The following is a 21,905-nucleotide window of genomic DNA, read 5'->3' as shown; positions in this document are numbered from 1 at the left end:
CGGTGTTTATTAAATGCTTATCTAAAAGATTTTCTCTTGGCCTGACAGAGTTCTGCTCAGCAGTCAGCCATGGGCACACTCTGAGCCCCCCGGGGCGGTCACTTATCTTTATACTCGGAGTTACGTATACAATATTTATCATTTTTCTCCAATACCCTCTACCCTTATTAACCAGTGCACTTTTAGTAAGGTCCAATCTCAAAGTGCCAACATCACCACAGAAGATGGAGGCCAAGAGGAAGAAGAAGAAGGAGAAGGGCACGCCCCAATTCCTCCATCTTACTTCTCTAGACCCCCCTGTACAGAAATCTTAAACCCTGTATCTCACACTCCAATTAACTTATCCCTTCACCATTCACCCCAGTGAAATCCTCCTGTCCTCATACTGATGTCATCTCCCCTGTGGGATCAAAGTCCAGCCACCAGACATTTCTGGCAACATTCCAGGACTCCCGAGCCCCCCAGGGGTGGTCTCGTTCACCCTGCACCCCAGTTCTGAGAGGCTGAGATCCCACAGGGAGGAAGAGCACTCATGGCTGGCGTGTGGGCAGTGCTGCGTCTGTGCACCCAGAGCATGGGTCTCTGCTACTGACAGCAAGGAGAGGTGAGCATATAGGCTTCTCTGGGATCTGGTTATACAATCCCCCCAAACTGTAAAATTCCTTTCCTCCTTGTCCTCCTAGACCTATGGGCTCCTTACTCAATTTGGGATATGGTAGAAGAAGATGTAATTCAAGTGGAGTGGTAGTAATTGGCTAAGAAAGGAAGGAAAGGTATTCCAGAGGGTTTCCATGCAAGGATGCTGCTAGCTTTTGACATTTGCCCAAGTCAATTATTATATTTCTCTGTACTGGAAAACCTATTTTAAAGGGAGAAGTTGGGATTTCCAAATCCTAGGTGGACTTTGAGATTTGCCGCAGCAAGGTACTGAAAACAAAATAGAATTAAAGATAGGCCTTGGTTTTTATCTTCTTTCTCCTTACTCAGAAGGGAGGGGCAGCCTGTTCTGACTACCCAATACCCTTTGAACAGGACAGATTTCACTCTAGTGTTTGCCTAGGGTTTCCCATACAAATGTGGACCACTCCCTGTGAAATGACAGAGCCACAAGTTGCTCTGATGAAGATTGTAGGTGGGATTGTAAACTTCCTGCCTCTTATTTCTCCTTTTTCCACAGTTTCATTTTAAAATATTTCCTTCTTGGGAGCTTTATGGTAAGTGTCTGAATGCATCTGCTGTGACTTTCATTTCACCTCCTCGAGTCTCTTCCTATAGCAACATCTGGGAAATTCATTTAATTTACTTCAGTGTGAAATTACTTTCAATTTGTCAGACAGCAGCTTTTACTTTAAGTGTTTGACTCCCAAGTGAAGCACGTATCATTAGCTGATCATTATTTCAAGAGTTAAAGTTTGTGTAACTAATATTCTAAGTCTCAGCCAAATCCAAATATTATGGTGACCATGCTTTAATAGTTCCTCTGATTACTTTATTATGAAGAGATAACTAAATAGTATATAATAGTGTTGATTTTTACAGCAATCTTTTTTTCTCAATCAAAAGCACTGTTGTAATAAAACTCAGCAAAAAGAACCTAAGCAGATCAGTTTTCTTTGCTTGGCATTTTCTTTTGGCAGCTTCTTAGTGCTTTGGAATGGGTTATAGGAGAAGCAATGGCAGAATGTGATCTGTAATTCCTGAGCATTTCGGGTGCAGGCAATGCAAACACCCATACAAAGCCCTCCCAGGAAACTATCTGTCTTAATATTTTATAGTATGCAATTTAGTCTTCTGCTTCCTCTATTATTCCACTATTTTTTCCTATTATGCACATCACCATGGTGTGTGAGTATCTACAGCATAATCTCCACCTGTCTTAGATGTATGCATGCATAGAGTAGAAATTAATTTGCTGTAAAATGCAGACTGTAAGTAAGAATTAATGTTTGAGCTTACCTAAGCATTGGAAGATAGATACAAAATAAAGTACCACTGTCACCCTAGCTGTGCAGCAGTGAGCAGTATCCCAAGTGCCAAATAACCAGTCTTGTACATTACTCTTCACCAGCCAGTTGTAGTCTGTGCTTACACCCTGTAATACTTTGTACAGGGCTTGGCCATTGCTGATTAGCAGCTGAGAGAGGGAGGGACTGGGAGATAATGAAAGATTTCTTTTCCTTCCCTGTTTTTTTCTGCCTTTCCCATCTCCCTCACTCATACAAGGGAATGCAGAGCAGGGTGCTGGGTGAAAGAGTCACATCTAGAAGGATCTGTGACTCCCAGGAGGGCAGGAGGAAGATGGGGTGGTACTCAATCACAGGGTCATGAATCCAAGGATGTCAGTGAAAAAGAAGAAGATTAAAATGCCCTAATTTTCACTGTATTGCTGTATTTCTTTAATGTGTGTGACAGACTGAAATTCATCATGAATCCTCTAAGAGTGTCCACAAACCCCTGAAATAGCACTGCCTCCTGCCCAAGAGGTTTAATAATGCCCCATTACGCCACAGTCTTCACCCTGTCAAGGGTGCTGTTCCGTGTTTTTGACCTTCTCTAACATCTCAGCCAATTTCTTGGGTTTTCCCTCTGAGGAGCCTCTCCTCTCTACCTTCCAAACCAGAGCAATAATTAGCCTCTCTCCCCAGAGAGTAGATTAAACTCACTTAAGCCTTTACCACCCTACTAAAGCGGTAAGGAACTCAGATTATCAATTTGCATAAAACAGTGCTGTATTTATTAAAATATATATGTGTGTGTATATAATTAAGTGAGCCAATGCAATGCATGAGAAATTAATGGGAAGGTGGCCCATAATAAGGGTGTCAGTGATTGCCGTATCTGTGCAGGGAAACAGGAGTACTGTGAACATGCCTGGAATTTGGAAAGTACATATCCACTCAGGAGCATTAGTTGCCTCATTGTGTTTAGATGACTTGTATAATTCAGAGTTAATGATTGAATTCATGTTGAAAACCCGTCTGCTCATCTGCTGCTACTCAAAGTCTCAGGGAGACTGAGCAAGTACAAAACAGCCATTTTGAGGAGTGATACTGAATCTAAGGCAATTTTCTTACCTTTTAGCTCCGTGGTAAGTAGTGCTTATCCTTCAAGCAGGTGCACCGGAAGGTGCTGCCAGTAAATGCTGAAGAGTTCTTCGAGGAGGGAAGTGATGAATGAAAGATACGGTTATAACTATATAACCATTTAAAAATGTCTTCCAATTATGCTGTGTGGAACAAGCATTGTAAGCATCCACTGAAGATACAATTTTGTGAGCTGCAGGGATTTATTGATTTATTATATTTTTCTCTCCTCCATGGAATTGGTGGGAAGGATTAACTTTCACTTACACTCTGATGACATTTTTCACTGGTACTATCATCCCCGTTCTCCATCCAAATGTGCTGCTGAAATGTGGCAAGTGGCTTTGCCAGTAATTGCATGCTACTTCATTCCACTTTAAATGAAAGTATAGAGTACACTGGCCTTCCTCTCTCATCACTGGCATGCTTCACAGCCGTATGGTATTGACTTAGAAAACGCAGAAGAGTGGGCTCTCCTTTAAATTGCAAAGATGTGTAATCTTGCTGTGTGTTCCCTTAGGAGACAGTGACTCAATTCCTGTGCAATAAACTTCTGACTCCAGCATTTTTCATGTCAAAAAATAAACAAACCACACCATTTTTTTTTAATGTCCACAATTTTTTTAATGATAAAATAAACTGAACATGGTTTCAAATATTTAAAATTTATTTTTTGGTGGGACATAGGCAAGTTTCTATTACATTATACAAATGCTTGATCTCATTCTGAGGCCAGCAACCACGCTCTGGTAGAAGATGGCTTTTCTTTGGCCCCAGCTGTGCTAAACAGTGTTATAATTAGCACGATGGTTAACTTAATCAGAGCACTTGGCTTGGGAGAGAGGTGTTACAGAGTGCACCATAATTAGCATTTTCATTTCTTTGATCCTGAGTCTGTCTTTATTGACAGAAATATCAAGAGCTCGTTTGTTTTTTTTCTTTCAACACTTCAGGAAGTGGAAATATGTGTGGCTGTGAGATTATTAATTTAGTAATGATTTCAGAAAAAAACAAACAGACCTGTCCCAAAGGAAGTAGAAGGGATAAAGATCTGCATGTATGGAAAATGTGGTCTTTAGTGCTGCAGCATATGGTCAGGTATATGGCCAGGAAACACCTCCTGGGGCAGCTGCATCCCTTTGAAGTTGCATGGACAATGTTAACAGCATCTTAACCATTTCCAGCATGCTGCTGTGGACCACATGGCTGCTGTTTGAGTCTGTAGAAAAGGTGACGTTTCCTTAAAGTGAGGAAAGGGAATGCTGGAATTGTGATCTGTTTATAAAAAACAACCACATACCCAAAGGTTTGGGTGATCCTGTAGCAGCTGAAGCTTTAGATACTTGCCAGCTTGGTCACTGAAGCACAAGCATCCCTTCCTATGTGCCTGATATGAGCAGGTGGTGAAAGCATGCAGCAGACCAGATGACTGCTGTTCATGAAAAAACATAACATTTATGCTGTCAGACAAAATGCTGAAGACTTCCAAACTTGCATCTGGCATCACTGCCTTGATTGCAGGGGAGGAAAGTTGAGATGCTTGAGAGACTCCTCTCATTACACCCCACGAAGTGGAGCAGTCTCTTACAATGCCAGCTTGCACAGGATATTAAAAATAGGGGACTTCTTAGTAGGTGGAGGCACTCTGCCTTCCTGAGATAGCCTTTTCTAAGCTTGATAAGCACACTGTCCTCTTTGCTCACACTGGAGTGCCTGTAATGCTTTGTATCTCCAGTGCACACTGGATGAGCTATACTCATTAATTATCTTAGCTGGTGCTGAGCATTTCTTCAGCAAACTGGAGCAAATGCTGTATGCACTCATCCTTACTGACTTTGGGATGATGGTAGCTCAGGTGTGGGTAGACACAACCTCTATATTTAACTTTCTTGTGGTATCTCTAATTTTTATTACTGGTTTTAAAAAGAAGGTATAGCAATGTTTATAGTGAAAAAATGGGGCAAAAGTAGTTGAAGCTCTTCCTGTAAGAGCTCTTTGCAGGTTTTCACTCTTCCTTTATATGTATCTGCCTCTTTCCAGTCTTTTACAAAGAGGAAGAGCTATCCCATACATGTGTTCTTATAGTTCATTTAAATCTGCTTTGCCAGTAGAAAAATCATATGCTAATAGAGGCTGCAAAGAATGCAGCTGTCATTAAGGGAGTTCCTATGTTATCCTTGACTTTGTTAGATTACTTTTATCTACTCAGGACGGATAATAATTTTTAAAACATTTATGCAACCAGGTTTTAGGTCAATAGCAGGTTAAATCTATTATTTAAGTAATCTTTCTTGAGGGAAAGTATGGGGAAAGACCCTCTCACTACTTTTACAGTATTATTTTCGTATCAGCATTAAAGCAGCAAGCAGTATTCTTGACAGTAGACTTGGAAGATACCCATTATTTGAGAGACATGATAAAAACAGTATAATCTTTGCCAATACCAATACAAAGCCAGTAATTGTCTGTTTCTGCCATTCCAGTTATTTATGTAATTGCACTTAATGCCACACAGATTTGAGAAGAAAAAGCAATAGTTGCTGCTGTTTCAGATTAATATTTTTCCATTCTGAGATCATAAAAACAGTAAATACCTCTCATGGTGGTAGAGAGAAAAAAGGATTATGGATTTGTAAACAATTGATCAGAGGAGCTGAACTGGAGGAGGAAATGTGCCTTTTTTAAGTCTGTCTCCTGACCACACAATTGCATCATTCCTAAAGCTCACTGATTGCTAGGAAATGCTGTCGTTGCACAATATCACTTCTTGGATGTTAATTCCTTTATTAAACTAAAGTGTATAGTACTCTTATAGTGGATTTCAAAGGTATAAAATTTAACTATATTAAACCTGGACATATCTAGGCTGTCCTGCTTTGCCCAATTCTTCTTGTCACAGTCCTGGTGAAACTATTTGCTTTGTGACCAAAAAGTGCTTAAATAGTAAGATACCTCCCATACTGTCCTGCTTGGCATAACTGGGTTGGCCAGGGTTAAGGAACTCTAGGTGGTAAATCCCTGCCCTCCATCTAATCCCAAATGCTGGAACAATCCAAGGTGGCTTGCAAATGCCCCTGGAAATATGCCAGTGCTTTCAGAATGCAGGATTAGAGGAGCTGCCTGAAAGTTTACAGGTGCATCTTCCCTTCAGATTTACTGCATTCACTTGCACTCAGTCTTGGGTATTTGAGTTGCTTCTTCACAGTATCTGAAGAGAAAGAAACTGGCTATGTATCACATCTACAGCAGAATGCTCAAGTTAGAAGTTCAGATTGGTTTCAGCAAAACTGGTGCATCCATTTAAAGCAAATAAAGAAAAAACCTGGATTTCATAGGCCCACTCAAGAAATAAATATATGCTCATAGGTTTTATAACATAGTGTTCCTCTAGTTTTATAACATAGTGTTCCTCTAGTATTATTGTACTCTTGTACAAATTCACCACTTAGCCTGAAAGTTCTGCCTGAGCTAGATAATACCAATTTAAAAAGTCATCCTTCTCTTTTTTTCATTTTTAATGACTTTAGGTGATGGCAAATTTACTTCATGCAAATGTGAAAGGTTCCAGTGACTTGATTGCATTCATTTCTAACACTTCTCCCCCATTTTTTTTCGCCTGAATTTTATCTCAAAGCTCCATTTTTCAATGGAAAAATCCTGCCAGCAGTAGCAGGAGGAAGCTTGGCTCTGGCATAGGCAAAGCAGGCAGAGGTCTGTGACTGCTGCTTAGCATTGTTTTGCTTACTGCCCAGTTGACCTGGATAACCTCAACTTTGTCTGCTCCTAGCGATGCTCCTCTGAAGTGCAACAATGATGTTTTCTGCTTTGTGTCTTCCCCTAGCTCAGCTATTGAAAGATCTCATTCATCATCTTAGCCACTGCATCCCTGCCAGAGTTTTAGCTGTGGCTCACCATGGCCCTGAAGTCATCCTTCAAGTCACTGCTTTCCAGATTAGTTCACCACACTCCAAGTTTAACCTGTGTTTGAAGAAGCATGACCTTGCATTCTGTGCCTGCTATAAGTAATGTCATTCAAAGAGCCACACAGAGCATATTTTTCAGCTTACTTTGAACTGACCTGCCCTTAGTCTGGCTACTGTACCATCAGTTATGTCACCTTCACCTTGACCGCCACAGTGCTGTTTGCTTCCACATCACCTAAGACTATAGATTAGACAAGGACTGTGTATCTGTCTATACACAAATCAACCACAATTTTCATTTGGTTCTTGGAGTCTCATTTTCTGAATTTTCTTCTATTTAACTGCAACGCTTCTGTTCTGTGGGATGCATTCCTCCATTTCACACTCCTCTTTCAGAGAAAGAATGGAAAAGGCAAGTAATCTTTCATCTTGTAGCTCTTGTGTTGTGTACAGGGTTCCTACTACTGCAATGCAGTTGAAGATACTGCAGAGGGATATTTAAATTCAAGCCAGGGAAAAAAAAAAAGCCTAATTAAAGTGAGGAAAAAATTATGAATGCATTTCTATTTTTAGGATTTGCGAAACTTGCCTTAACAGAATCTTTGGGCTTCAATTAATAGACATTCCATTTTTAATTGGAGCATTTTCCTGCATACAATAGTTTAAAGTAAAGGGTAGTTAATTGGCATTTATTTGAAAATGAAAATTTTTAGTTCAGGGGAGCTAGTGTGTACTTTTGAATATGGTGTTGACTGCATAGGTAAAGGGGCTGGGGAAGGGAGGAAGATGAGAAACAGACAAATGATGCTATCGGACATGTTAGCTATGCATTCTGGGTGCTGTCCTTAACAACTGTGCAAGAGAAAGATATCACAAAACATACCAAAAAATGGATTTAAAATAATAACTTTTCACCCTTCAAGCTCTATGTTCATAAGTAAATCAGGAGTTGCAGAACTTCTCATGAGTTTTACTTTGCTCACCTCACATCCCGTCCCATAGATGAGCTTCTAGGTTGTTTTATTTGTGTTCTTTCCTGCTACTCACATTATTTGTGCACTTCAAACAAATAGAGATTTTCTGCTCAGGGTTACTGTAATGCCAACTAGCTGAGGTTTTTTGTGGCAGCCAGGAAAAACAACAAGGGGAAAGGGGAGCTCGTGGAAGGTGCTGTGACAGGCAGTGCTCAATGGGCAGCATTCTGCTGCTCAATAGGAACACAGCTCCTGGGGGCTGTGCTTCAGATCAGGTCCTCTTCTGCATCCAGGTGATTTTGATCCCAGAAAGCTAGTCCTTTTCCCATTAGGCCAGATTACTATGCTAAAGGCTCTTTAAGGGAAGAGGAAAGAAGTACGTGAGTTTCCAAGACTCATGTGTTTTGAAGTCACTGCTGCACAAAAATCACTGCTCTTACTGCTGTTTAGTCATACCATCCTAAAAACTGTTAAATCGGTTTAAAAATTCAAATATCATCAGATCAGGCTTCTGTTCTCTGTGTGAGAGCATCTGCTTAGAAAAACTGGATTGTACTTTTATTCAGAAAGCAAATGACTTGTCACAAAGCACTGCTTTGTTCGTATCCTGGATGTTATCTTGAGCCACAGAACAGGGCTGTTTCTTTGCATTTCATGTGCTGCATAACCTCCTTCCCAAATGCTGGAGCTATCAGAGAACCATTGTTGCCTCCTGTACATGGGAGCAATCTTAATTACTACATCAGTCTCAGGATAAATTCACAGTTAATCAAATATGATGATGAGAAGGAGAGTGGTAGGCAGATAAGCAGGACTAAGGCAAAAATGTCAGCTGAGTAAAGTTTTCTTGGCATGTTGCTTGGAACCAAAACAAAGTCCTCCTCTTCCAAACGCTGTATTCAGGTCAGGTTCAGCTATGTTTTGTTTAGAAAGCATCTCCATCAATATGAATTAAATTTTTCTCAAGTGATTTGCTGCAGATTGAATTATCCTTTCAGTTGGAATGGGGAAGTGGAGGGAAATGCTCCCACATTTTCCCCTGTAGCACATCATTGAAGAATGCTTCTGACCACTGCAATAATACAAAGTGATTTTTTTCTTTGCCAAGCACAAGCATGCATTTGAATTGGATAACTGCAAAAATTGCTTATCAAGCTTGGTGACAATACATTTAGCTCAGAAAGGAACATTAGCATTAAAGCAGTGAATAACTGGATTGTGGCATTGTGAAGTTTGAAGAATTCCTTTTCTTTAATCAAGTGTAGACAGCCTACTTCAAATTTTTACTAACTCACACATTTTCTTAAAAATAGACAGGTTCTATTTTTGATATAACACCAGTAGTGCTAAGTGGCTTATGCTTCCCTCCACGGAGGGTACTCTGCACCTGCTGTTTCCAGTCTTACTGAAATGTAATTAGACTAGCTTGTCTTTGTCTGTGAAGTGGCAACACAGAACAGTTATAGGACATCAAGAGTCACTTTGTTCCTTTGCTCTTAATGTCTGTATTGGAAATCCAAGCATAAGTATCTTGATGATCCAAAAAGGAGAGCAATGATGAATAGCTATCTCAAGCCTAATGAATTTAATCTTTTACATAAAAATGATGAGGTGGTAGTTTTCATAGAGATGTGGTCCCATCCAACTGCATGAGCTCCTCTTGTTTGAGGGAGGCTTCTCGTTATGGTCAAAGACTACTTAAGTTTCCTTTTCAAATTTTTTTTTCTTCCTTCTTCATAGCCATCCTTGTTAGTGCTATATTGTAAGTGTATTTTGAATAGAGACAATTATCTCCTTCTCGCTTTTTCCTTTTTTAATTTTTTATTTTGAACTTCTTGATCATTTTAGACATACCATCGCAATGACCTTTGCTAACAACTCTGCCAGGAGGACATCAAATTGAATGTTTCATTATTAGTATTATACCATTCAGACAATTGAGTGATTTTTCTTAAATATTCCAAGTTCAAGAATAAATATTGGAAAATTATTAGACTTACTCATGTTTAAAGAATGAGATAACTTTTAAATGCAAATTTATATGATAATGCTGAAACGTAGAGGTATAATTTATTCTGGAAATATGCAAAAATAGTGAATTTTAAGTATATATTATTGAAAAGTTCAAGCAGTTCTTGCAAACTTGAAATACATTATCTTTGTGGCGTGCTCATATTAAAAAAAAATTATTTTATGTGGCTAAATGGTAACAAATGAGCCAGTGTTTACCATGGTAAGGAGTACATTGGGGACATAACCATTAGACAAGGGTAATTTAGTTTAAGCATTATCAGTTAGAAATACTGCAGTTGAGTGGAATATTTTATTACATGAAAACATCTGTAACCAATATATCCCTTGGGAAGCTTACGTGACCTGTGATCTGTTTGGAAAAAAATGCTTTGGTTTTACGAGGCTGTTCAAAAGCAAGTATGTGCAGTGGGCTGTGTCCCAGCGAATCTGGAAGGGGCTCCCTCCTCTTTGTGTATTCCTGGAAATTACTGGGAGCTGTAGCAATGATTCTGCATTCCAGACTGTAGGCTTCAAGCTCACTTCATAACTCACGGCACTGAAAAAGACCTGGGAAATGTGTAGAATCATGCTCTCTACCTTTAGTGGTACTAAAAGATTAGTGTGTATTATATATATCAATAGTAAAATATATATATTCTATATAATATTTAATAGCATTCGATGCCACACAGTGTTTACACACAGTTATCCTTGCTGTGAGGTACTCTAAAAGTGCAGCAGTCATAATAAGTTTTGGGTCAAAAAGCACAATGCAGGCTACTGAATATTCACATTCTATTGAAGTGTGCCAGTAATACAGGACAAACAGCATCCTTAGTATACTTATCAGCCTTGCTCTGTACCTGGCTGCTTTTTTCCCCCTCTCTCTTTCAATGAAGCCAGAATATGTCATCCCAACTTAAATTTGCAAAGCAGTCACTTGTGCTCTAGCCTTCATAGTGCTCTGGCAGGAAAATAAAGTACCCACCTCTTGAGGACCTTCAGTCAAGGCTTGGGAAGCCAGGAAGACAGAGGGATAGACAGCCTGAACTTGACAGCCCATTAGGTACCTGACCTTCTGCTTAAATGACTATTGAATTCTTGAAGATGTGGATTAATGCTTTCTTTTGTTGGGTGAGGTGGGCAGATAGGCGTGCCAATTAGAGACAGCTTTGCCATGGGGTGCTTGGGGTCCTACAGTGCAAGTGGTTCCTTAGCACAGTGTTTCTATAGAGGAAATACTGAGAAAAACTGCAACTTCTTTACAGAGAGGGGAAAATCATCACATTCACCCAGGATTTCATTTCACTATAACACCCTGTAAGTAGAGTCAAAACAATTTGTTTCTAGTTCTTTGGCTATTTCTGAGACCCAGAAATCAAAACTGGCCAGTTTATGGCCACAGGCATAATGCAGGTATGTTCCAGACCATAATATGTCAAGAGTTCTTTCAGCACAGGATACAAAATAGGTTTCATGCCAGAAAGACCACGGCATTGCCTTTCTAACATCACTTTCAGTTCACATATCCTCCATGCAGCTCTGTAGCCACAGGGACCCAGACACAGCAGAATAGAGGACATCTCTCAGCCAAAAGACCATTTTTCCCCTTAAGTGGAGTGAGATAGTGCTGCTTCTTAAAAACTTCCTGGTCTGGGGAATATTTAAACCACAGTCTTTTCCATTAAACATTTTATCAATGCAATGATGGAGCAAACCTTTATAGCCAAATGAAGCAGATCTGTGGGCTCTTGTCTGTGGTGATGACATGGTGCCTGGGATTGGGCTAGCTGTGAAACCAAGTGTAATTCACCCCCAAACTACCATCTGTTTGAAAGATATGAAAAGTATGTGCTAACGGGTTGGTGGCAGTGCATATTGGTTGCAGGCATGGAATTAGGAGGAGTGTAAAAGTTTTGACCCAGTAAGGAGGGGTGCTGCAAGGAAAGCAGGTCACTCATAGCATGGAAAATCTTTAATTTCCAGTACCCTAAGAGGCAGGTGAAGATGACCCTCATGGAATTTTTTTCCATGTACAAGACAGTCCCAGACAAGGCAAGGCAGGCTTTGTGTCACAGTTGGGTAAGCTTTGTTTGGAGAAAGTTTATCATGAACGAAGCCACATAATTTCTCATTCGTGAGCAAATGGGTTTTAGATTCTGAAATCAGTGAACAGATAATGCAGAAAGGGGACAGCTTGTTTTGTCTAGATTTTTGAGTCTGCTTATGTCAGAAGGTAGGAACTTCAAGTCTAATGTTGCTGGCTCTGTTTCCAGCTGATGGGATATAAAGGAGGCTATGGGGAAAAGCACAAAAAAGGGCAGCAGGAGTAATGTAATAAGGAAGGAGAAGGTATGGTGTGTATTGAGGGAAGCAGGTGAGCCTCCAGTTTGGAGGCAGAAATGTTGCAAAGGTAGTGTTTGCACAGTGTGAAAATATCCCTATTGTTGCCTCACACAGAGGAGCTGTTAACAGGGCACACAGGAAACTCTTTGATCAAACACCTACATCGTTTCTTAGTGCTCTGCTGTAATTCAACATTTAAATGGCAACGAATGTTCTCCCACTGAGGTACTTTTTTAATCTCTAACATTTCTCTGGAGAGATACTCTGAGTAATTTTGAAAATAAAAACAAACATGTTTTTATTTTACACTTTTTTTTTAATGGTGTAAAAATTTAATGGTTAAATAGGATGAAAGTGGGGTAGTGTCAGACCACTGGCATAATGGCAACTGCTTGCTGATTCCTAGCCACATAATCAAGTTAAGGAATGCTGTAAATTAACACATGCTAAGCTTTTCGTTTTGCAGCAAATAATGATTTATGCGGTTCTTCCGTTTACATCACCTCGTGTCACGGAAGCATATTTTAACAAGAGGTATGTAGTTCTGGTAATCCCCAGGAAATCTGCACACTGTTTACCAAAACCCACTTTTTTAAAAGAGTTGTGCTTTGCCAAGAAACCTGGAGCATGTCAGACTAGAAAAATGCTTCTTTTGGTGTCTGAGAGGAAGCAGTATGTATGTGGGTATAAAGTCACATGCCTTCATGGTAAAAAATGTGGAGGTAATTGGCCAAACAATGGCGTTTTGCTTCCAGAAGTGGGAAGCCCCTTTGATGGATCTTGTGAGCCTGAAGACAGAGATTTCAGAGGACCTAACTTCTTACAGCTGATGAGAGATCTTCCTGCTTACCTACAGCAAGCAAGCTGAGGAGGCAGCTCTGCTTCTCTTATCTTTGTTGTTTCATGCAGATGGTCAAAACTGTATTTTAGTTTGTTCTGGATCTGATATTGCAGAAGCATTTTTGGTCCTGCAAACTTTTCACTTAAACAGTTTAGTGGCTATAAATATGTAATGATCATGTTGTTACCTTTGTGATCCACTTGCATTGATAACTTTCCTTTTGTCTTACTTGGCATATGAGGTGAAACAAATGAAAGGCTGTATTAATTATTCACCAGCTAAAGAATCTCTTTCACTGTTACTATGTTTCAGGATTGTAGATACCTTTGCATAAACTAATTGATTTTAGTCATAATATTCCAAGTGGTGTTAATTAATAATTTAAATATAATTGTTTTGGAAAGCTTTTTAGCTTTATTCTGAGCAGCTGGCACCAGAAAACAGAATTTGGCAGTGATTTAACTTCACAAATATGGAGCAAGTTTTCTGCAGCTGTTATCAAATGAAATTAGTAACTGAAAGGTGTGGGAATTTTTTTGCATGAAAGGTTACCCAAGCCCAAAGCCAATTGTGTTCTAACCTAAGATTAAACATGAGAAAAGTGTGTAGTAGGGGCAGGGAGTTTCCTAAGGCATTTGCACCTCGCTGTGACTGAGGGGAGGGAAGGAGGAAGGAGAATAGTGCCAGAGCAATCATATCTTTTATCTCAAGAACTATTTTCAGCAAGGTGTGCTGATCTTATTTTCCATCCTCCCACGCTTTGGATAAGAGTTTCGGGAAAACTTTTGTTTTTTCCTTTGCTGGGTATGGATCTTATACAGATTTCAATACCAGGGGACTACCAACCTTTTGGGTAAACTAGTAGTTAGATTCACTGCAGAGGAAATTACGGTATGTCAATTCAAATAGGAAGCTGATTTATTGAGAATTGTCAGAAAAATCTTTACTTCCTATGCTAGTGTTGCAGACTTTAAGCCACTCTGTGTGGAGAGAAATTAGCTTGTCAAATACAGTTTGGCCACGGAAGAAGAGGTTTTTAGCACTGTAAACAAATGGGTTTGGGGTGGCAGAGCTTTGTAACCCAGGGAGCAGGGCATGGGATGAAAACTGGGTGAGAGCAAATGCTCCCAGCTGGATGCAGCAGTGCCCTGCAGAGGCACTGATCCCTGGCAGCACGGGCACAGCCAGTCCCAGCTGCAGCGAGCCCCTGGCTCCCTGTCCATCGCCTGCTGCAGCTTTGCTGTGAGCCCTGCTGCCCTTCCAGAGAGCAGGATCCACCCTGTCAGCAGCAGCACCGTGTGCTGTGCCAGGGATGAGGTGTCCTGGTGTCACTGCCACCCTGTGCCATGGCACCTGCCCCCAGGTGGGGCACGGGGCGCTGCCCAGCCTTCTGTGGAGCCGGTTTCAGTGGCTTTAATTACATCTGTGGTTTGCATGGCTTTGCTTGGCCATTAAAATCCATTTCACAACGAGTAGTATTGAAATGAGCAAGGAATATTTGTGGCAGCTGTGGATTTCCTCCAGGCCTACAGGAAGAGTAAATTAGTTACTGAAAACTTGACAGTTTGTCCTGAGTGCTTAACTCCTTCCTCTCTGGAAGCTTGATTTTCAGGAGCAAGTGACTTTAAAAGGAAATAGTATACCCAATGTTTTTTTATTCCTCCACCCTCTTTTCACGGTAGGTCTGTAATTGCAAAACCAGCCAGAAGTGATTTGTTTGAAGAGGAAGTGTGGGAACTTCCTTTATAAATATTGCCTTTCCCTTCGTGTGCATCCAAACGCGGTTTGCTCTGCTGGTGGAAAAAAAAAAAAAAGAGTGCTTGAACCGAACAAGCTCTTATTCCTGTAGCTCATGCCCCATGTAAGCGTGAAAGACAGAAGTTTTATTGCGGGGAGGGGGACACCAACAAAAACCACACCTAAGAAAAGAAACCAAAACAGCAAAAACAAATTATAAAAAAAACCAAAACAAAAAACCAAAACAAAAACAAAAAAAAAGGAAAAAAAAAAAAAAGAAAACTTAAAAAGCAGGTTTTGCCCAGCTATTCCCTATCAGTATTTTCAGATGGTTTCATCCTCTGCTCAGGAGCACAGGGCAAGTTAAGGTCCCGGGGAGGGGATGGGGGGAAATCAGTGTTTGCAGAGCCGGCGATTTCAGAACCTGCTGTGACTTGCTCTGCCAGATAGGACAGTATCTGCCCGAGCCAGCTCCTATCGCTGCTTGGAATGGTTTCTTTTTTAAAAAAATGTCGACATATGTATCTTTCTTAGTGAGCTAGTAACAGTCCCCTTCCCCAGCCTTGAAATAGCATTGGAGTATTTGCAGAAGAGGGCTCAGCCCCAGAGGAGCAGCCCCAGCCAGGGCAGTGTCCTGCCCAGCAGCCGCAGGTAGATGAGGCTCACAAGGAGAGACCAAGGTTTAACCTGGCAGGCAAAGCCACACTAGATTTTTGGGCTTTTTTGGGCTGGGAGGAGGGGAGTTTGGGGTTTTTTTGTTGTTTTTCTCTTTAGTGAGCAGTGTCATGGTGTATGGGCTCTCTGGGTGTGCAGGCAGCCAGCTGGCCTGGCTTGCTGACATAAATCAGTGCAGATGATGGGAAACAAGGCAGGGGGTCCCGTTCCCATCTCTGAAGGATTCCAGATTAGCAGGACAGGTCACAGAGAAAGCCAGGCAGAGTGTGGAGGGAATCAGGCTGATTCTGTGAGAGATGCTGAAGATGAGAAGAGCCCTTCTGCCTGATTTAAAGGAGGAAAGTGTTCTTATATTGCTTGCAATGAGGCTGAGATTCACCTTGTTCCTTGGATTTGATGGACAAATGAGACATTCCTGCTGTTATAACTTTGGATTGCTGCGATGCTTTCTGATCTGTTCAGCAAAAGGCACAGCCAGGCCACTGTTGTATTAATGAGAAGGTTGTGATTTTTATACATTTCTCAGTGGGGAAGATGAAATTTCACTCAAACTTCCAACCAGGCTTTGTAGTGGTTCCTTTTTCCACTTTTAGAAACAAACAAAAGAATGAAATTTGCAGTGCAATGGACTATCATGGGAGAAATCAGTCACTAAAAAAGAAGACACTGGAAACTTCACTGATCCATCCAGCCGGTCTCAGGTGAGCCTTGCCTGGCTCATCATACCAGTAGTCCTTACATCCTTTCATACCCCACTTCAGAGGAATGGACATCTCAGTTCAGGATGACAAAGGAGTGAACTTTGGGTGATTTTTACTTTTAAAATAAAATTTAAAATAAAGCTCTACAGTGCTCAGGATAAACTTTTAATTCTGTTACATCTTTCCTCTTGTTTTCCACACCACTATTTGCTGCTGTCTTCTTACGTCTCTTTTTCTCTCTTATCCATGCTTTATTCTCCATTTAAGAATCTTTGCTTCTTTTTACCTTCCTATACTTTGCATTTTTCCCCTTCTTTTTCACACTCACACTGTCATGCCTGCTCCTTTCTCCAATAAGGCAGGCTGCATTCTGTAATTCAATGAGTAAACCTTCAAATTCTTGTGTGAGTACTGAGTACATGATGAAAGAGACTGCAGGACTGGGCCCTAGCTTGGCAGATATATGGGAAAAAGCAGTGAAGCCAATTTTAAGGTAGTCTTATTTACTTTGGTGGTTTTGTATCACTTTGGTTGACTATTAAAATGTGTATTTCTAAGGTGAGGTGAGCACCAATGGCATTGTGTAAATAAAGAATTCCAAGAACTTAGTATAAAAGACTTTATAGAGGTAATATATTACTTCCAGTTAAGAGAAATAAAGTGGCACTTTAAAATCAGTTTTACTAGCACCCTGTGTTTAAAAAAAACCCTTCTTTTTCTTTTTGTTTTACCTCCTCTGCAAGCCTGGGCATGTTTGAGGCTACGAGGATCCAATTTCATGTAGTGTCCTATTTCAAATCCAGGCAAGAGCAGACTGATTGAAAATCGTGCTGTCAGAGGTAAAACTGCCTGTGGAATGCCTTCAGTGACACAAAGATGAAAGGGAGAATGTAATATAACAGATTCTGATTTTCTTTTTTGAGGTGTGAGGCTCTGGAGCAATGTTCTTGAATGTTGCACCATTTACCTTGATTGAACAGTAATGGTTGTAGAACAATTTTGGTGAATTTTTGTGTTCTTCAGTTAGTAGTTAACAACTGTGCTGTGAGGAGGGGATGGTTGGTGTTGCTGGGGCTGTTTTAAACCAAAGCAGCAGCTGTAGAATATTTCATGGCAAGCACAGATCTACCTATAAGTCTGCATAACACCAGAATAACACAGGATTCCTGATAATTCTTGTTCAGTGAAGTCCTTACAGGTATTTTGAAATTATTGGGCTACTTCAGTACTTTGAAGACTGCTGGCGAATGTGAGCTAGCCTAACTGGTCTGTGTTTATATTGGTTTTTAGGGTCAGCACAAACACAGATGGCAGTCTGCTTCATTTTCCCATATGTTTCTTTGCCTCTTCTCTTCCCTGTACCACAGAGGCCAAAGGATTAAAGAAAAAGAGGACTACATGAGAATGGGGAACAGAGGGAAACAGAAATAGTGTTTTAGGACTTCAAAGGGGTAGGAAAGTGAAAGGAAAACTGAACTTGTGATCTTTGGTTAATTTTTAATTCTGGATGTCATGGTTTATAAATGGAACAGCATTCCTCAGATAAGTGCTCCCCCATATCCCCAAGACTCTTCCCAAACCAACCACTCACTTGCTCACCCTGCTTTCTTTCCCCTTCCCACACCAGGGGTGGAGTTGAGAAATGGAGACATAAAAAGGGGGAAATTACATGTTGAGATAAGAAACAATTTATTGGAAACAGCAATGAGATATGAAAATGAACAGTTAGAGCAGCAACATTAATAGCAAAAGTATACAAAAAGAGGGTGATTTACATGGAAATAAGTGCTCACTAGCCAGCCTGAGGTGGTGCAGGTGGTGCAATCTGAGAAAATTCAAAATGGCCAACCTGCCACTCTTTAGTATGACCTAAAGCCACACTTTTCTTCCTAGAATAAGAGTTCTTTATTTCCATGCCCCTCCCTGCCCCCACCAGTGATTATGTGGATGATATAGAATAACAACCTAGACATACCCACACAGCTTCAAGCTCTGTCCCCTCACAGCTACTGCAAAACAAAAAATTCACTCTGTCCTGGATGAAACCAGGACACTGGGTAACTTAAAAACTTGGCTATGCAGGATTATGTTGAATTCCTGGAAAACGAAGAGTAAACGTTGTTCTGCTGCGTAATGCTGGTCTGTGACCTGTGCTGGGTAATGCTCATGGCGTGGGGACCATCTTGCATTGCTGGGAGAGCGCCAGGTTGCACAAATAGATCCCTTGCATGGAGGAGGTGTGTCATGCTGGCTGGCCTTGGCTCCATTTGCTCTCAAAAGAAAGGGGGAGGCTTCAGGAAAAAAAGTCAGTGTCCTTACATTCTGATAAAGTGCTGTCTAGAGCCAGCCAAGAGAATAGCAGTAAGCCAAGCAGAGGAGAAAGAAAGTCAGTAATAAAACTCAAGAGCTCATGTGCTAGAAGTGAAATCTGGTGTCTGTGGTCAAGGAGGTGGAGAGGGCAGAATAGAGATGACCTAGAGGTGAGGGAAGATAATGCATTGGCCAGATATTTTGTGATTCTGAGTTAATTAGAGATCTAAATACACTGCAATGTTTAGAGTATTAGGTTGACATCTGATCTCCCCTAAAGTTTTTAATATTAAATTCTTCTGTTTCCATGTGGACGTGGTCTCAGTATTGTAATGTCTTCACTGAAATGTGAAGATCCATTCTCAGAATCAAGCTCAAAAAGCAGTATGTAGTTTTATCCTATGTGCTCCATCCTATTAAGGGCACTGTGCTTGTTAGCTCAACAGCTGGATAAAAGTTCCATGAGCATGTAAAAGTCTATATGAAAAGTATCTGCTCCATATGTTCCATATAGGCGAAGGCTCAGGGGAATTAAGTTTGTGGCTGGGAACCGGATAGCACAGCTTTCCATCCCTGACCCAGTGCTTGCCCTTTTTGACAAACAAACAAGATCCCTCCTCAAAGAAAAGTGGTTTATGATCTGTTTTTAGCTCTAGAAGCAAACATTTAAAAAAAAAAAAGGACAAAAAAACCCCCTCAATATGTTCTTACCCATACTTACAGTAGCATCAGCTTTAGGCACTGCAGAACAAGTGTCACACTTTGTTCCTTGCTGCTTTCAGAAGCCATTATCTCCCTGGCAGCTGCAGTGCCAGAGCACCATGTTACCTGCTTGCAAAATTTTGCACTTGGATACAACCAATCAGCCTGAGTTTCTCATCTATTTGAAATAATGGCATTTGAGACCTTGGCCCTGACCACAGAGGTGCAGTTGTCTCATGAGGGAGAGGGCGTTTGCAGGATGGGGAGGTTGTTCATGGTTGTCCTGTTTCTGCTGGGTCATTGACCATACAGGGTGGTCTTCATCCTTTCCCCCTAAGGTGTATTGTGATTTGAAAGGCAGAAATTTTGTCATGTAAAAGGTGGGAGCAATTAAGCTAGTTCAGATTGAGACAGGATAACAGCTAAAAGTAATCTAACCTCTTGCTGTCTTCTGTGGGTTATGGAGGGGAGAGGGAGTCCTCCCCAAAAGCAGTTCAGGGAAGATTAATTCCTATTCCACAAGGCAATCCATGGCAGGACTCTTTCTGTCAAGCTAATGGAGAGAGAAGAAACAGAAGATTAGCCTTGTTAGACTGAAATTAGATTATGTGACCATCCCTTACCCACTTGCTCTGTTGTGCTCATGGTTTCTGTCATCTTTAAAGAACAATTTCTCTAAATTGCTGAAGTAGTTTTTGCTTCAGGTCACTTTGCAAGTGCCTCCAGCCGTTAGAGGACCTGTGCTAACAATATGTATTGAAGCTCCTTTAGTTCAAGCAGTCCATTTTGACTGGCCAAATCCATACCATGAAAAACCAGAACCAGTGCAAGATACTGAAAAAGAGCTGCTGTGCTACGAGCAGGAGGTAGAAGGAAGAAACAAAACCAAACAAACCAAAGAAGCCTTGTGGCAGATGGTACCACCTGTGTCCATCCAAAGCAGTGTGCCATTTGAGTGGAGAAACCTGGAAAATCTGATGACTCAGTCTGAATACATAGGGAGACAGTGAGCGAGATTTCTGGCTTGTGTCCCAAGCCTCTTATGAAAAAGGCTTCCAATTTTATAACACAGAAAATTGAATACAATTTGGTAGCATCATTCTCTGGCACAGTTGAACTACAGACTGAAATGTCTGGTGTATCCATGTGAGAACTGCCACATAAGTAGTTAGATGACTCTGTGCCAGGTCTTGGGTTATGGCTGAACCAGTTTTCTCAATAAATACATTTCTGATATTTTTAGCAAAGGATATACCTTTAATAATACCTTTATTATTGGGGGTATAGCTGGCTGGCCATAACAGTTAGGGTTGATAGCATTTGATTGCTTTTCCAGGCTCAGCCAAACACTAATTTCCATGTACCTCAGTTCTGGCATCTGCAAGGCTGGATGAGGAACCAACTGTGCAAGACGTGCCTAAATTAGTGTTCAGCAGTGCTTGCAAAAATGCTCGTAAGGAAAGAGAAAACATGGATATATGAAGCAAACTTCTCAGCAGGATCAAGTCTTGTTTCCTTGCTGACTACCTCCACCTCCTTCCTTCTTGGCCATCAACAGGATGATAATGGTTCACATTTGTCCTTCCTTTTAACTTCTGAATTTTCTTTTCCTTTACATGTTTAAGTTGCACCAGATCTGTTTTTCCTGTTGTTGGTAAAACATAGAAAGAAATCTGCCCTTTATCTTGGTCCTACAGTCTCATTTTTTTGTCTGTCTCTTGGCTTGGCTGCTTTACTTTACACTTCCCTCCTATGACCTTCCTCAGCCCAATCCTAGACTCTCCAGTTAGGCTGTATCATGCAGCTGTGCTCTAAATATCTCACCCAGCTCTTCTCCCATCTCACAGTTTTGCTGAGCATACATGCTCATTCTGTACCCAGTAAGGTTTGTTCCCTCATACAGCTTTTCTGTGCAAAGAGGTGAATGTACATAGTCTTAAAGAATATCTTCCCAAAGCAACTGCAAATAGGGTATGAACACAGAAAATTAAATTCCATGGAACATTAGCAAAATAAGTTTGGTTTAGGACTGGACAGCCTCAAGAAACATGAAGGGAATACAAAAGTCCTGCTGATGTTTGTGTCTTACTTCCCTGAAAGCCAGTGTTATGTGAGTCTAAAAGTCATGTTCAGTTGAGATGAGATGGCTTTGGAGAAAAGGTGGTGGATTTTGCCAGGTGTTTGAGCTCTCTTACCTGGGAACTGCCATGAGGTGGTCTGTTAGTACACGTGTTGGGTTGTGCTGCAAACTGTTTGATTGTGCTTTGCTTGCTTTGCTGAAAGCAACTAAAAAATAACTCTGTGTAAGGAACAGAAGCATACAGCACTCACTATGTCTGTTGCTTGGGATATTTATTTGAGGACAGTTGTCATCTTCACATTTATGTTGAACAATCCACATGAAACCTTGCTACCACTTTTTGGCATATACAGTGATGTTAAAAAATATTTGATGGTATTTTATCCTTCCCTAAAGAGACAGACATTGCTTCTCTTCCATTCTTAAATGTTTGGTCAGTGGAGGTGCCGAGTACTGCCACTGGCCAGAGCATGTTCAAGCTCTAGCTAGAGGAGTACCAAGTCATACAATAACCCATCTG

At 40.9% G+C, this 21,905-nt stretch overlaps 1 protein-coding gene across 3 annotated transcripts in view; it reads left to right on the top strand.

The window, feature by feature from the left end:
- PLXNB2 (plexin B2) overlaps positions 1-21,905 on the top strand; it is a 252,944-nt gene that overhangs the window by 115,832 nt on the left and 115,207 nt on the right. The gene's annotated exons all lie outside the window — the stretch shown is intronic.

This window comes from Melozone crissalis, unplaced genomic scaffold (assembly GCF_028551555.1).
Source record: "Melozone crissalis strain CALT ecotype California unplaced genomic scaffold, PUWL_Pcris_2 ptg000004l_1, whole genome shotgun sequence".
Classification (NCBI taxonomy): domain Eukaryota; kingdom Metazoa; phylum Chordata; class Aves; order Passeriformes; family Passerellidae; genus Melozone; species Melozone crissalis.
Note: the sequence above shows the minus strand (reverse complement) of the source record. Positions and strands in the feature narration are given on the sequence as shown.